The sequence below is a fragment of the Triticum aestivum genome, chromosome 5B (genome assembly GCF_018294505.1).
Source record: "Triticum aestivum cultivar Chinese Spring chromosome 5B, IWGSC CS RefSeq v2.1, whole genome shotgun sequence".
In the NCBI taxonomy this organism is placed as follows: domain Eukaryota; kingdom Viridiplantae; phylum Streptophyta; class Magnoliopsida; order Poales; family Poaceae; genus Triticum; species Triticum aestivum.
In genome coordinates this window covers 594069156-594082199 of record NC_057807.1, presented here as the reverse complement: position 1 = coordinate 594082199, position 13044 = coordinate 594069156, and positions in this window count along the sequence as shown.

The window sequence follows — 13044 nt, the reverse complement described above, 5'->3', positions numbered from 1 at the left end:
AATATGATTCAAAACATTACCTCCCTCGGGTAATCTGTGCAGGAATAATTTTTGCTTCAGATGCATCTTACTGGTGAGATCTTTTGTCATGCAAATCCCTTCCAGCTTTAACCATAGAGCGGCGGCAGTTTTCTTGCTCAAAATTTCCTGCAAAATATTATTATGCAAATGGAGTTGAATTTTTGACAAAGCCTTATGATCAATTCTTTTCTCCTCATCAGTCCAGTCCTCAATTCGGTTCTTCCCAAAACTATCCAGTGCTTTATCATAGTCGATCTGTGCTAACAACGCCCGCATCTTGACTTGCCATAGGGTAAACCTTGTGTCACGGTCCAGCGGCGGAAGATCGTACTTCATGGAAGCCATGAGTAGATAAATCTATGTATACAAAATAGTACAGGTTGAAAGAAAATATTCTTGACAGAATAAATAATGCGGAGCAACTGAAAATAAGGTAAATAGCACCTGGAAAACGCTGGGTGTGGACGTAGCAATCAATCCACAGCAAGTACTAGATCAGCCAACTTGCGATTTGACAACTAGTACTCCTGTAGCCTTGTGAGCAAGTAGTCAACTTGCGTTTCGATCTGGTACTACTATATCATTGTGCTAACCTGTGGTCAAAGGTAATCTTCAAAAATATATTAGGCCCTACATAAATGGTCATGTCCAAAGAAATTATATACGGAGTAGCACAATCGCCGCTCAGTCCAAAGAAATTACAATATATTGCCGTTGGATCATGTAAAATTGAACTTGTTGCACTTTTTCCATAGTGTCCCATAGTAATTAGCAATTTGCACAAGGTGTAACCAGTTTAGGAAAAAACAATAGGTTCAGACTTTGGAGCCATATGTCATTATGGTAGGCGTACCGACCCACATGCCAGGTGTTTCTTCCACATCCTAACTTCATTTCTCCAACATGGTCATGACCAGTCGACACCGCCTAGGTAGCTCATCTCTCTAGAGGGCTCTTGGTGGCCGATCGATGAAGGAAACACAAACCCCCCTCAGTTGAAGCCCTATATATCCACTTGAGCTATGCATCTTTCATCTAGTCAACTAGTTCGAGGATGAGCTCAATACTAAACCCATGGCGGTCGCTGAATGCATGGTACAGATGACCTTGCTGATTGGGTGGTTAATTTTTTGTCAAAATTTCATATCCTAGATAGATTTCTACACTAAGATGTCAATCCAAATCAGGGACATACATTTGAATCATCTCACAAAGTGAAATTTATTGAATATCACTCAATGGAGGAGCGGTAGCTGTCGCCTGTGTGTAGTTGCTGCTCCAGCAAGGGTGTCATCCATCCCAAGGATTAGATGGGAAAGAAATTTGGCCATTTGGCATGATTGACAATAAAAATGAGCTCGAATTCTTCCGTCCTTGTCTTCACAAATGCATTTGCTTTATTTAAAAGGCAAACATTGCATGTCCAATTAAACTAGTGGTGGTGGTGTGAGAGGAAACATACACGTGGAATCCATTATTTTAAGATGGTGTAATAGATTTTTAATTAAGATGATATATTTTAGTAAAGTAACTACTGACGACCGTTTAAAGGCAAAAGAGGCCCTTGAAGACTTCTTCAAATTATGATAATCCTAGTACCTTTCCACTTGAACCATGCATGGTATTGTGCTCACCTTAGGATTCAAATTTTGAACCAAACATGACTACAATAAATGAAATAATTGCATGTCCTGACTCCCGGAACATGGGTATCTCTTTACATAGACTCTTCATATTCTTCTCTACTATACCACACTCCTTATATAAGTAGAATTTTTGGTGCTGCCTCTTTCTCTAAAACTTTAATTGTACACTCTAATAACATTGCTTGAGGACGTTGACCGGAAAATTGCAGGGCGATAGGTAGGTAGGCAACAGGAGCACCAGCACAGGCATGTGATATGCACATCACTGTTCAAAAAATCTTCCGATTCAAGGATTAATCTTCCGATTTATCGCTAATCAGGGGGTGACCGATAAGATTTTGCCTTATCTTCACCGTTTATCTTTTGGACCGATTTATCGCTCTGACAAGCGATTTATCAGGAATCTACCGATAAATCAGACCTATTCATAGCACTATGTTTGCAAAAACTATGTTTATTTTTGTTTTGTGGACCTTGTTATGCAATATGTACTGTTGTCCTATTTTGTTTGTCATTATACGAGGATTCAAAGGCTAGGAATCAAGGTAACACTTCTATCCAATATTGTTTTGGTGTTGAATATAGCATATTTTAGAGTTGGAAACCTGAGATTTGCCAAAAAAAATCCGATTAATAGTCGACCGATAAAATCGATGAATCAGTCGATTTCCGATTAATCTCCAATCCCTAGCTGACCGAGACGATAACGATAAGCGATATCTTCAATATTGATGCACATGCATTCATTGACTTGCCCCTTGCAAGTCACGGAGTAACCAACGCTTCCGCATCCTTCGTCGATCGCATATCGAACGGCCAAGATGAGTTAGAAGATAAGTAGGTTTCGCAGTTTGTGCCAACTGGATCCAGAACTTCTTCGCCATCATGTTGATGCTTAGTGCGGCACCTTCCTCACTCGATCGGAGGCAGAGCACCTGCTAGTGTTGCAGCTTGATGACGACGACATCCTTGTTCAACGTACGGGACGCGTAGCAACTCCTAGTGGAGCAGCCTTTGCTCCGCCTGCTCAGTCCCATGGCCGCACACTCGTGCGACATCGTCTCGGCCGCTCTCGGTAGATGCTATCTTTGAACTCGCCCCTTGTCGATGCCGCATGTACCCCCAGTGCAGTGGTAGCAACAGCACGCTCGCCCTGCTCGCTGATGTAGTGCTTCATAAGCTATATTAAGGCGTCAGCTTTACCGACACTCACCTAGCTCGTGACTACTCAAGCTCTTCCACATTGACGCGTTCAAGGCCTCCTCTGCCATTTAGCCATAAACTACGCAACACCATGCTAGCGGCCTGGATCGACGGCGCCCTGTCCTATTCGGCAGATCACAAGGAGATAGACTGATGGATAAATTAGTGATATCGTGTTCTAAAATGCAAATTCCAACCAAGAGTTTGGGAATAAAAAACAAGTTCACTAGTCCAATCCCATCACCAGTTTCTTATCCAAATTCTGACAACCTTCAACCGTTTGCCAAACGTGAGTGAAGGAAGGAAGAAGAAAAGAAGTTCGAGGCTGACAAGTGGGCCTAGCATTTATTTAGCCTCCCGAAGTTGTGTTGTCTAGTGGTCTTGAGCGAAGAGTATAGAAATGCTAGACACATGGACTAAAGCAACTGGACTTTATGGATCACTTATCAGACTTAGATACAATGTGTTTCCCTTTTTAATTAGGCTAACCTTCTCCTCCTAATTAACCCTCCCACCCCTTAATTTAATTGGTGGGGTGGGCGCCCAGCCCCATAAACCCCCATAATCGCATGTTGATCTAGCGAAGCTCATGAGTGTAACTGTCGGATAATTATCGGAAGGCTAAGATGAATGAGTAGGCTACGTTATAATTTAAGAGTTCACACAGCTTGTTCTAATGGAGGTGCCACGACAACCCATCACCAAAGGTAGAAAAGAAAAATGGAGCAGAGAGGCTATGCCCACAATTGAAAGAAACAATATCAGTACTCCCTCAGGCTATCTCAGCCCCACGTTGTAGGACTGTTTTTTTTTGTTATTTCTTCCTTAAAATTGAACATTTCAATATTTGAAAAACAATGAAAATATACGGGACATAGTAATGTTGTTTCCCTAAAGAAACAACGAGCCATCCTTCTCGAACGCTGAAGAGGTATCCATCCCCTCACTTTAGGTTTGAAAGGCATCGCGCTGTCGGGCTGTAGAGGCATTCTCCTGAGAGTTGAGGAAAATACTGGCCTTGCAGACTACATTGAAACGACACTGACTAGTACCACCTCGACGCGGGAGGCACACTGGCTAGTTGCATCGTCAGCCCATGGACATTCGAGTGCAGAGTGAAAGCTAATGGCGAAACTTGAAGAAGAGGACAACTATATAAATACTAGAAAAAACCGAAGGACGTTGAGTGCAGAGTGAAAGCTAATGGCGAAACTTGAAGAAGAGGACAACTATATAAATACTAGAACAAACTGACGGACGTCGAGTGCAAACCAAATCACCGCATAAGAGAAATTAGGCCCGACGAGCTCCGTCACGTCGCAACCACTTAGAAGGGGAACCCTATCCCCTTCCACCCAGGATCTAGAGAGCCAAACCGCTGGGACACAACCATGGATCCCACTACTGGAGAACACCACAAGAAGAATTATGGGAGTTCACGTGATTATCTAGTTATTGCTCTGACAGTGATGCCAAACGTCCAAAGGATTAGTTGGAAAAGATACTTTGCCGACGCCCTGAGTCTTTCTTGTTTGACATGCACCATTGGCTATCCAGACTAATTGAAAACAAAAATGAGCTTAAATTGTCCCATCCTTGTCTTCCCAAATGCATTGGCTTTGTCGAAAATACAAACATTGTATCTCAATCAAACTGGTGGTGTTAGTCTAGAAGGAGATGGTCACGGGGAATCAATTATTTAAAGATGGTGTGGTGCATATTTACTTGAGAAAATATTTCAATGAATTGACCGATGACCCTATCAAAAGGGAGAGCGACTCCCAAAGACTTCTCCAAATCATGTTAGAGCTTTTTCATTTGAAGTGTGCATGGTATTGCGCTAGACATCTTATATGCACGGGCTTTCTAAATCTCCTCTATATAAATGGAATTCATTCATCCCTTCTTTCTTCCATAACTTTCTTATGTACCTTCTCTGCTCAATATTAAATTCAAGTTTTCAACCAATGATGCCCACAATAAATGAAATAACTGCATGAGCCAACTCTCAGACATGGGCAGACTTCAACCTCTTTACATAGAGACACTACTCTTATATGAATGGAGATTTGGTACCACCTCTTTCCCTAGAATGGTAATTGTACACTCTAATAACATTGCTCGAGAGCATTGACTAGAAAAATAGCAGGGCGATAGGAATGATAGGCAACGGGACCACGGGCACGGGCCTGTGCTATGCACATAGATTCAGTGACTTGTCATTGGCAAGTAACGCCCTTCTGCATAGTTCATCGGCCGCATATTTGTCAACGACATGAACATCAGCAAGACGCCAACACAGGAGAGGGGAGGGGAAGGAAGCAAACCCAACATGCCGGTGCACACGATACGGCCCAATCACAAGTTCTCCTGCCCGCAGTGGGTCTCGTACATGTTCATAAAGGAATATGAGTAGCAAGCCCGCAACGGTGCTTAAGTAGCTAGCTTCGTTAGGAAGGAGCCATCCTAGTGGTGGATGTAGTGCTTAGAGCATCTCCGAAAGGCGCCCCAAAACTGCCTCACGCGCTAAAAACCAGCGTTTTTGTGCGTCGGAGGCAAAAAACAACGCTCCAACAGGCACTGTAAAGTAGAGCACACTCAAAAAACTTTAGCGCACAAGTGTGCGCGCGGGCTGCGGGGCTGCAATTTTGGGGCACCGGATTGTGCACGCAGGCTATTGCAGGTGGGGCCCCGCATTGGGCGTTGTGTTTTTGTGCGTCTGGAAAACCTCCCGTGCGCAAAAATGCTATTTCGGCACAGTAAAAAAAATAGCGCGTCTGTTGGAGATGCTCTTAGCTGTTTACCTGTATCTCTTCTCCGACCTATGAACTTCTTCCACAAGATTGTGTAGCCAAATTGCTGTGAGTAATCCACCATGAGAGGATCTGTGTTATTGTGCACCTAACAACACTACTAGGAAAAGGCCTACTAATGGCGCACCGGTTTTGCCTACTAATTGCGCACTACCGGTGCGCCATTATTATCACGCCACTAGTATTTTTTACTAATGGCGCACCACGCAGTGCACCATAGTTTTGCCCACAGTGCGCCACTAGTGTCTGCTATACTAATGGCGCACCACATGGTAGTGCGCCATTAGTAAAAAAATCTTAATCTTAGGTCACTATTTCACATATGAGATATCTAACACATATATATACAACAAGCATCCATATAACAATCATAGCCAACACACAAGTTCCATCATATATACATACATAGCCAACACATAGTTCCATCGTTACATATTACAAAAGTTTCACATTGTTCGTCCAACACCGTTATCCATCAATTCACAAAAGTTTCACATTGATACAAAATAAAAACACAAATGGAAAAGAAGCACTCCATCCATGCAAGCTTCCGTGAATTAAATCAAATCTGCAAAATGATAAACAAGAAGTTAGAAGAAGAAGAAGAAGAAGACTAGAAGAATACTAGAAGAAGAAGAACACTAGAAGAAGAATAAGAAGAATTTTGGAAAAGAAGAAGACTATAAGCTTATTATGTAAACTTGATCATTTTGTGCTAACATAAGTTATTTTGGAGCTAACCTATAGGAAACTAATTATATAAGCTCTAAGTTAGTATATTAAAGCCAACTTAGGTAAAATGAAGCTAACCTATCTCATTTTGGAAAAGAAGAAGAATAAGAAAAAGACTATAAACTTATTATGTAAACTTGATCATTTTGTGCTAACATAAGTTATTTTGGAGCTAACCTATAGGAAACTAAGCATATAAGCTCTAAGTTAGCATATTAGAGCCAACTTAGGTAAAATGAAGCTAACCTATAGGAAACTAAGCATATTAGAGATAACATAGGTAACTAAGTATATATATATATATCATTTTGGAGATCTGACATACCTGACAAAGTTCAGTTCTCATGCATTGTTCTTCTCCTTCTCCTTCCTCAGCCTGATGCGCCAAGAGCGGCGAAGCGGTGGAGGCAGTGGGATATAGTCTTCTACCACAATTGGCGTGGTCATGTCGCCCAGCTGTGGGATCGCCGGCGCCACCACCGGTGCGTGGTCATTGTCAGGCACCACCACCATCGCGAGGCCACCTTCAGGCAGGACGGGCACGACCATCGCTAGGTCTTCCTCAGCCAACTCCATCTCTTGCCCATGGTCAGCCACCACCATCTCTTGCCCATGGTCAGCCACCACCATCTCTTGCCCTTGGTCAGCCACCACCAGCGCTAGGTCATCCTCAGCCTGATGCCCATCGTCATCCTGCAGCTCCTCATCCCCACTCTGCTCCTCTTCTCCCGCACTCCGGTCCGGATCATCCTTCTTGTTGTCTATGCTGCTGCCAGAATCGCTGCTGCTTTCGCTAAAGCCAGAATCGGTGTTGCTTTTGCTACAGCCATAGTCGTTGCTTCTTTGGCTGTAGCCAGTGTCGCTGCTGCTACTCCCATTACCTGTCCAAATGCAACAATGATCGTTAACAATCGATGTGATACAAAGCCAAATGTAGAGGAATAAGAAGAGGCAGAACGTACCGGCATCATCATCGTCAGCGTAGTGCATGCGACACATAGTCGCATTGAACACCTTCCCAATGAGCATGGTGGCATCGTCGTCGTACCTGAAGAGAAGGAAGTACCCCAGCCGCAGGTCGTAGGCATGGTAGAACTTCTTCCACCCACGAGATAAGTACATGTGGCCCTCCTTGATCACCAACTCCACATCCCACTGCCTGTGAAACCCGCTGCCGGCCTATCGCAGCTTCACATTATTTGGCGGATCTTCACCCAACATGTTCATAAAACTGTCAGGCAGCCTCTGCAGTTTGGGACAATGAGTGTAGCAAACAACAGATATCATAATGAGATGGGTGAAGGGGAGATCTCTCGTTTTATATATCTGCGTCATGGATGATACTGAAGTCCCAAGTATGATACTGAAGAACTCGAAAGCATCCAACTCATACTGAGGTGTCGCAGAGCGGCGGTGGCTGCTTTCTGCCATCTTTGATAAGCAGCAGAAGATACCAATTAGTACCCTTACAACAGATCATAAAACATGCATAATAACAGGCATTAGTCGCTAGTACCCCATATGTCCTATTTTTACCAAAGTCATGCTAAAATTCACGGAAAATTTCAGCATGACCTTTGCTGAAAATAGGACATATGGAGTACCCGAATTTGCCGGAACGGAAGTTAATCGACATTCCGGCAAACTCAAGGGCCTCTCGGGGTACCTGCAAAATCATTATCCCCACGTAATGAAGTCACCAATGGGTCATTTCAGAAGATCACAAGTAGCATCATCACAAGATCACAAGTAGCATCATCACAAGATCACAAGTAGCATCATCACAAACTACGTCCTAACATAACTTTGTCACACTCTTGCTTTCTAACTTCAGATCAAGCACCATTTCATCACACCATCAAGTAGAGAAGAAAACATATTGGAAAGAATGCATCAAGCTTACCCTGTAAATGCGCTACTACAATTCGGTCATACTGAACATTGCTAAACAGCCAGTCAGTTTCAAGTTTCCAAAACAAGGGTTCACTGCTCCTAATTAATTAAAAAGTCTACTAGGCATGATTGATCAGGAAACGACCACTGCTACCACAAAATTTGGTGTGTATCAATTAAACGGCCAACCCTATATCACAAGGACACCACAATTGGAATATCCAGTAATGGCAGGTTATAAATATAAAACTAGATACACAAGAGCAGGAATAATCTAGCTGCATATGTTGCACATCAATGGGCAACAACAAAGAACAAGCAAATTTAAGCCACGAACTCGTACCACAATATCTCAGATTCTTCAACTAAGCAAAACATGCATACTTTAACACTTCAGTAATGTCTCTTCCATCATCATAATCTTGCGTAACAACAAACGAGAGGAAAACTAGCGCAAATGAAGAGTCTTTTTCATCACAAAATACATCCAGCAAAGATGCTCTAAAATCAGAAATACTACCCCCCAAATCTTGTTTGACTGACTATAATGTGAATATATGAGCACATTAATTTGTTTGTCTGCAATTTATATGGAGCAAAGAAATGGCAGAAGTGGTCCTTGAAGGAGGAGGATTTGGGATCAGTTAAGTTGTTGCTGCCTATCTATGTATCTAGTGTAGGAATTGGGTGCATACCTATCTAGAGTAAGAAATGGTCTATCTATGTTTGTTTGTGGAGAGGGAGGATATATAGCATACATATATAGGTTAAACAAAGTGAGAATGAAATGAAAACGATGATAGATAGGTGCTTATCTGAATTGAATTCTAGAGCCTACAGCTACAGGCCTAGAGATTGACAGACAGGTAGTCAAAACTAAGTAATTAAGCTACTGGTTGTTGCTACCCTACCTAGGAATGGAATTTGAAGGTCCAGACCTACAAAACTTGTCCTCAACCCAATCCAATAGTACAAATCAAAATCAAAATCCAAGCAAAGCAATACAGTCCCCAATATCAATGGGGATAGCATACAAAATCTTTGCTTACTAATACTGCAATATGACAGTGATGCCACACGAGGGAGAAGAAATCGACCCGCCAGAATTAAAGTAAAGTAAAGAGCCGAGCAAACCTGAAAGTCAAGTAAACTGTGGCTAAAGATATATAAAACTCCATTGCAAATGTGCCATGTCAATCAAACAACTCATGGAAGTAAACTACTAGCAGGCTCAAAAGTCAAGTAAACTGAAGATTAATCTAATAAGCCTGACAGTACCTAAATGTACCTAACTGATGCTAACTGTACCTAACTGATGCTAACTGTCACAAATATGATATTTTTATGACAAAATACATCATTATCAGGGCACATTATGGCCATTTTCTTACATGATGCTAACTGTACCTAACTGAATTTTTTGACAGTAGCTAACTATATTTAGTAATTTTTCTGTAACAGTCTTGCCCCTATTTGAAGGACAAGCAAATAGATACCTAAAATCCACTAGTATTGCCTCTAAAAAAGCCTAACTGGATTTTTTTGTAACTGTACCTAACTGAATTTTTCTGTAACAGTCTTGCCCCTATTTTTCTGTAAAAGAGCCTAAAATCCACTAGTATTGCCTCTAAAAAAGCCTTAAAACTCCACTATTATTGACAATCAAAATATGATCTGAACTGTAAGGAGTTAACTGAAATTCACTAGTATTGCCTCTAAAAAAGCCTAAAGTCCACTATTATCTACTTTAGGCACAATCATACACAATTCTGACTGTACTGTAACAATTGTACTCCATCAAAATGTTGAAATTTTGACATTCAGAGGGTCACCTGCATGGTGGTGCCCTACACAGCGGTCGTTGAGCTCACGCGGTGTGGTGAGCTCGCCGGAGATGGACGGGCCCGATACAGCGGTCGAGACTCAGAGCAGAGGTTGAGGGCAAGAGGAAGAAGAAGAAGAAGGAAGTGGAGGGGAGGGGCTCACCTGCAGTCGAGGGCGTACACGGCACCGACCGGCCGCCTTGGACCCGGAGGAAGTCGCGGTTGTGCCGAATCCCTAGGGCTCGGGGCCGGCACAAGACCACGCCGCAGCAGAGCTGAGCTGAGGTAGAGGTAGTCGTCTCCTCCTCCTCCTCCTCCTCCTCCTCCTCCTCCGGCTCAGGGCGCGGGGGCGTGGGGGCGGCGGCGCGGGGGAGCTGCAGTGGTGGGGGGCGTGGGGGCGCGGGGGCGGCGGCGCGGGGGAGCTGCAGTGGTGGGGGCTTGGGGGCGGCGGTGGTGGAGTCCGGCGGGGGTCGGGGCGGCGGCGGCAGGGGACGGAGGGGACGGAGGGGGCGTGCAGGCGCGGCGGCGGCGGCGTACGGTTGGGGCAAATTAGGTCGAGTAGGGAGGAAGGGAGGAAGGGGAATAGGTGGAGTGGGGGGAAGCTTACTAATGGCGCACCCCGCAGAGGTGCGCCATTAGAATGTTTTTTTATTACAGTTCGAGCACTCAGGTTATATTCCACCTAACCCAATCCACACCAGAACCTGCCCACTAGTTTGATTGGTCAGCACGCAGCACACACACCAAGAGGTCCTGGGTTCGATTCCCAGGCTCCCCAATATTTTTTTATGCATTTTAAATGTTTTTTGATATTTATTTGTGTTGAAATATGTTCAAACTTGTTTAAATAATAACAGTAATATTTTTTTTATAAAAATAGTAATAATTTTTTTAAAAATATGTTCAAATTTGTTACTTGAAAATATCATCGGCAGCGGCGGTGGAGCGGGGGAGGGTGCGGGGGGCCGGGTGCTCGTTGGCGGCGGTGGAGCGGGGGAGGGTTGTGGTGGGTCGTCGGCGGTGGTGGAGCTTGCGGGGAAGGGTGCGGGTGGGATCGAGATGGAGGGGGATCGAGATCGAGATGGAGGGGGAATCGAGATCGAGATGGAGGGGCATCGAGATCGAGTGTCCTCATGAATTCAAAAAGTGCCAATGAAATTTAAAAATATTCATGATATCAAAAAATGCCCATGAAATACAATCGAGAAATGAAGACTATGATTTAAATACAATCGATCTTAGCTAGCTATCTGTTCACAATCTTCTTGCCCTTCTTTTTCGCAAATGGAGTTCTTCTGTGGAACGGACGTCCTTTAGGTAGGGTGGTCCTGCTTCTTCTTGTGGTGTGTGCTGCTACTTCATCGTCGTCGTCATGTTTGATCTTTGGGTCGCCGTACTTGTCGAAGTCTTGCTCATTGGCTACTCCATCCATTCCGATGATCTTCCTTTTGCCTCTCCTCACGACAGCACGACTGGGCTTTGACGGGTCGGTAATGAAGAAGCATTGGTCCACTTGGGAAGTCAGTACCCATGGCTCATTTTTCGCGGTGACGTTTGCGCCTGCGGTCTTGGATATGGCTTCGGGTATAACCATGGTGGTGAAATACCGGTCTTCTTTTAGGACGCTCTTGGCCCATCTGACACAGAACATCGGGACCTTCTCTCCAGCGTAGCTCAGCTCCCAGATCTCCTCGATCTTTCCATAGTATCTGTCTTTGTCGTTACCGGTGTAGGATTCCATCGTTACCCCGGAGTTCTGATAACCATCGCTCTTCATGTCCTTGTTCTCGGTGTAGAATGTGTAGTCGTTGATATCGTACGCCTCATATGTCATCAGGTTGTGCTCGGCGCCCTGTGCGTCATTAGTAGTTTTGCAAAAAAGTAAAAAAAAAATATACTAATGGCGCACCGAGTCATAGTGCGCCATTACTAGTTTAAACTAGCAATGGCGCACTATGACACGGTGCGCCATTAGTAGTTTTGCAAAAAAAAAATGAATAAAAAAAGAATACATTACTGGCGCATTGTCTATCTGGTGTGCCATTACTAGTTAGAACTAGTAATGGCGCACTTCGCCCGGATGCGCCATTAGTATGTATGGAAAAATGGAAAAAAAAATATTACTAGTGGCGCACCGTGTGTCTGATGCGTCATTATTGTCTTCCATACTAATGACGCATCACCAAATGGTACGCCATTAGTATATAATAGTGGCGCACCACCTGACAGATACGCCATTAGTGCTCATCCCATCTATAGCCCTTTTCCTAGTAGTGCAATATTAGACGGTCAGGTTGAATCAAAAGATGACCTGGCTTGGCAGCTCTCGATGATTGGATCCAACACGCCCTCACAATCTTCTAGATGCTCAAAGACACACCTTCCTCCGTCGATTGCAGGCGGAGCACCGAGTAGTGCTTTAGCTGGAGGGTAGCCGCTCTTCGTCAAGCGCAACTGTGCGACATCGTTTTGGCCGAGGCACGGCAGGTGTGTGACCCAGACTACTTCTGAGCGGCCCTCATTAATGCGGCATGCACCGCCGGCGTAATGGAAGCAATGGCACACTTGTCCGACTCGCAGATGAGGTGCTTCATATGCTACATTAGTGCACTCAGCTTACCGCCTACTTGACCTCCTCTGCAACACTACGTTCAAGGCCAAGCCGACGTCTCCTCCGCTATTTAGCAGAACATGCTACACCAGGCCAGTAGCCCATCACAAAGCAGTAGCTGGCGAGCATGAGGCACAATATTACGTGCGGCGGGTTTCAAAGGAGATTGATTGATGGCTAATTGAGTCATATCATGCTCTGATACTCTGTTTTTGTAAACGCAATTTACAAATCTTTGCGCCCATGCATAAGGAAGAGTTTGGGAATAAAACACAAATCACTTGTCTAATCCCATCACTAAT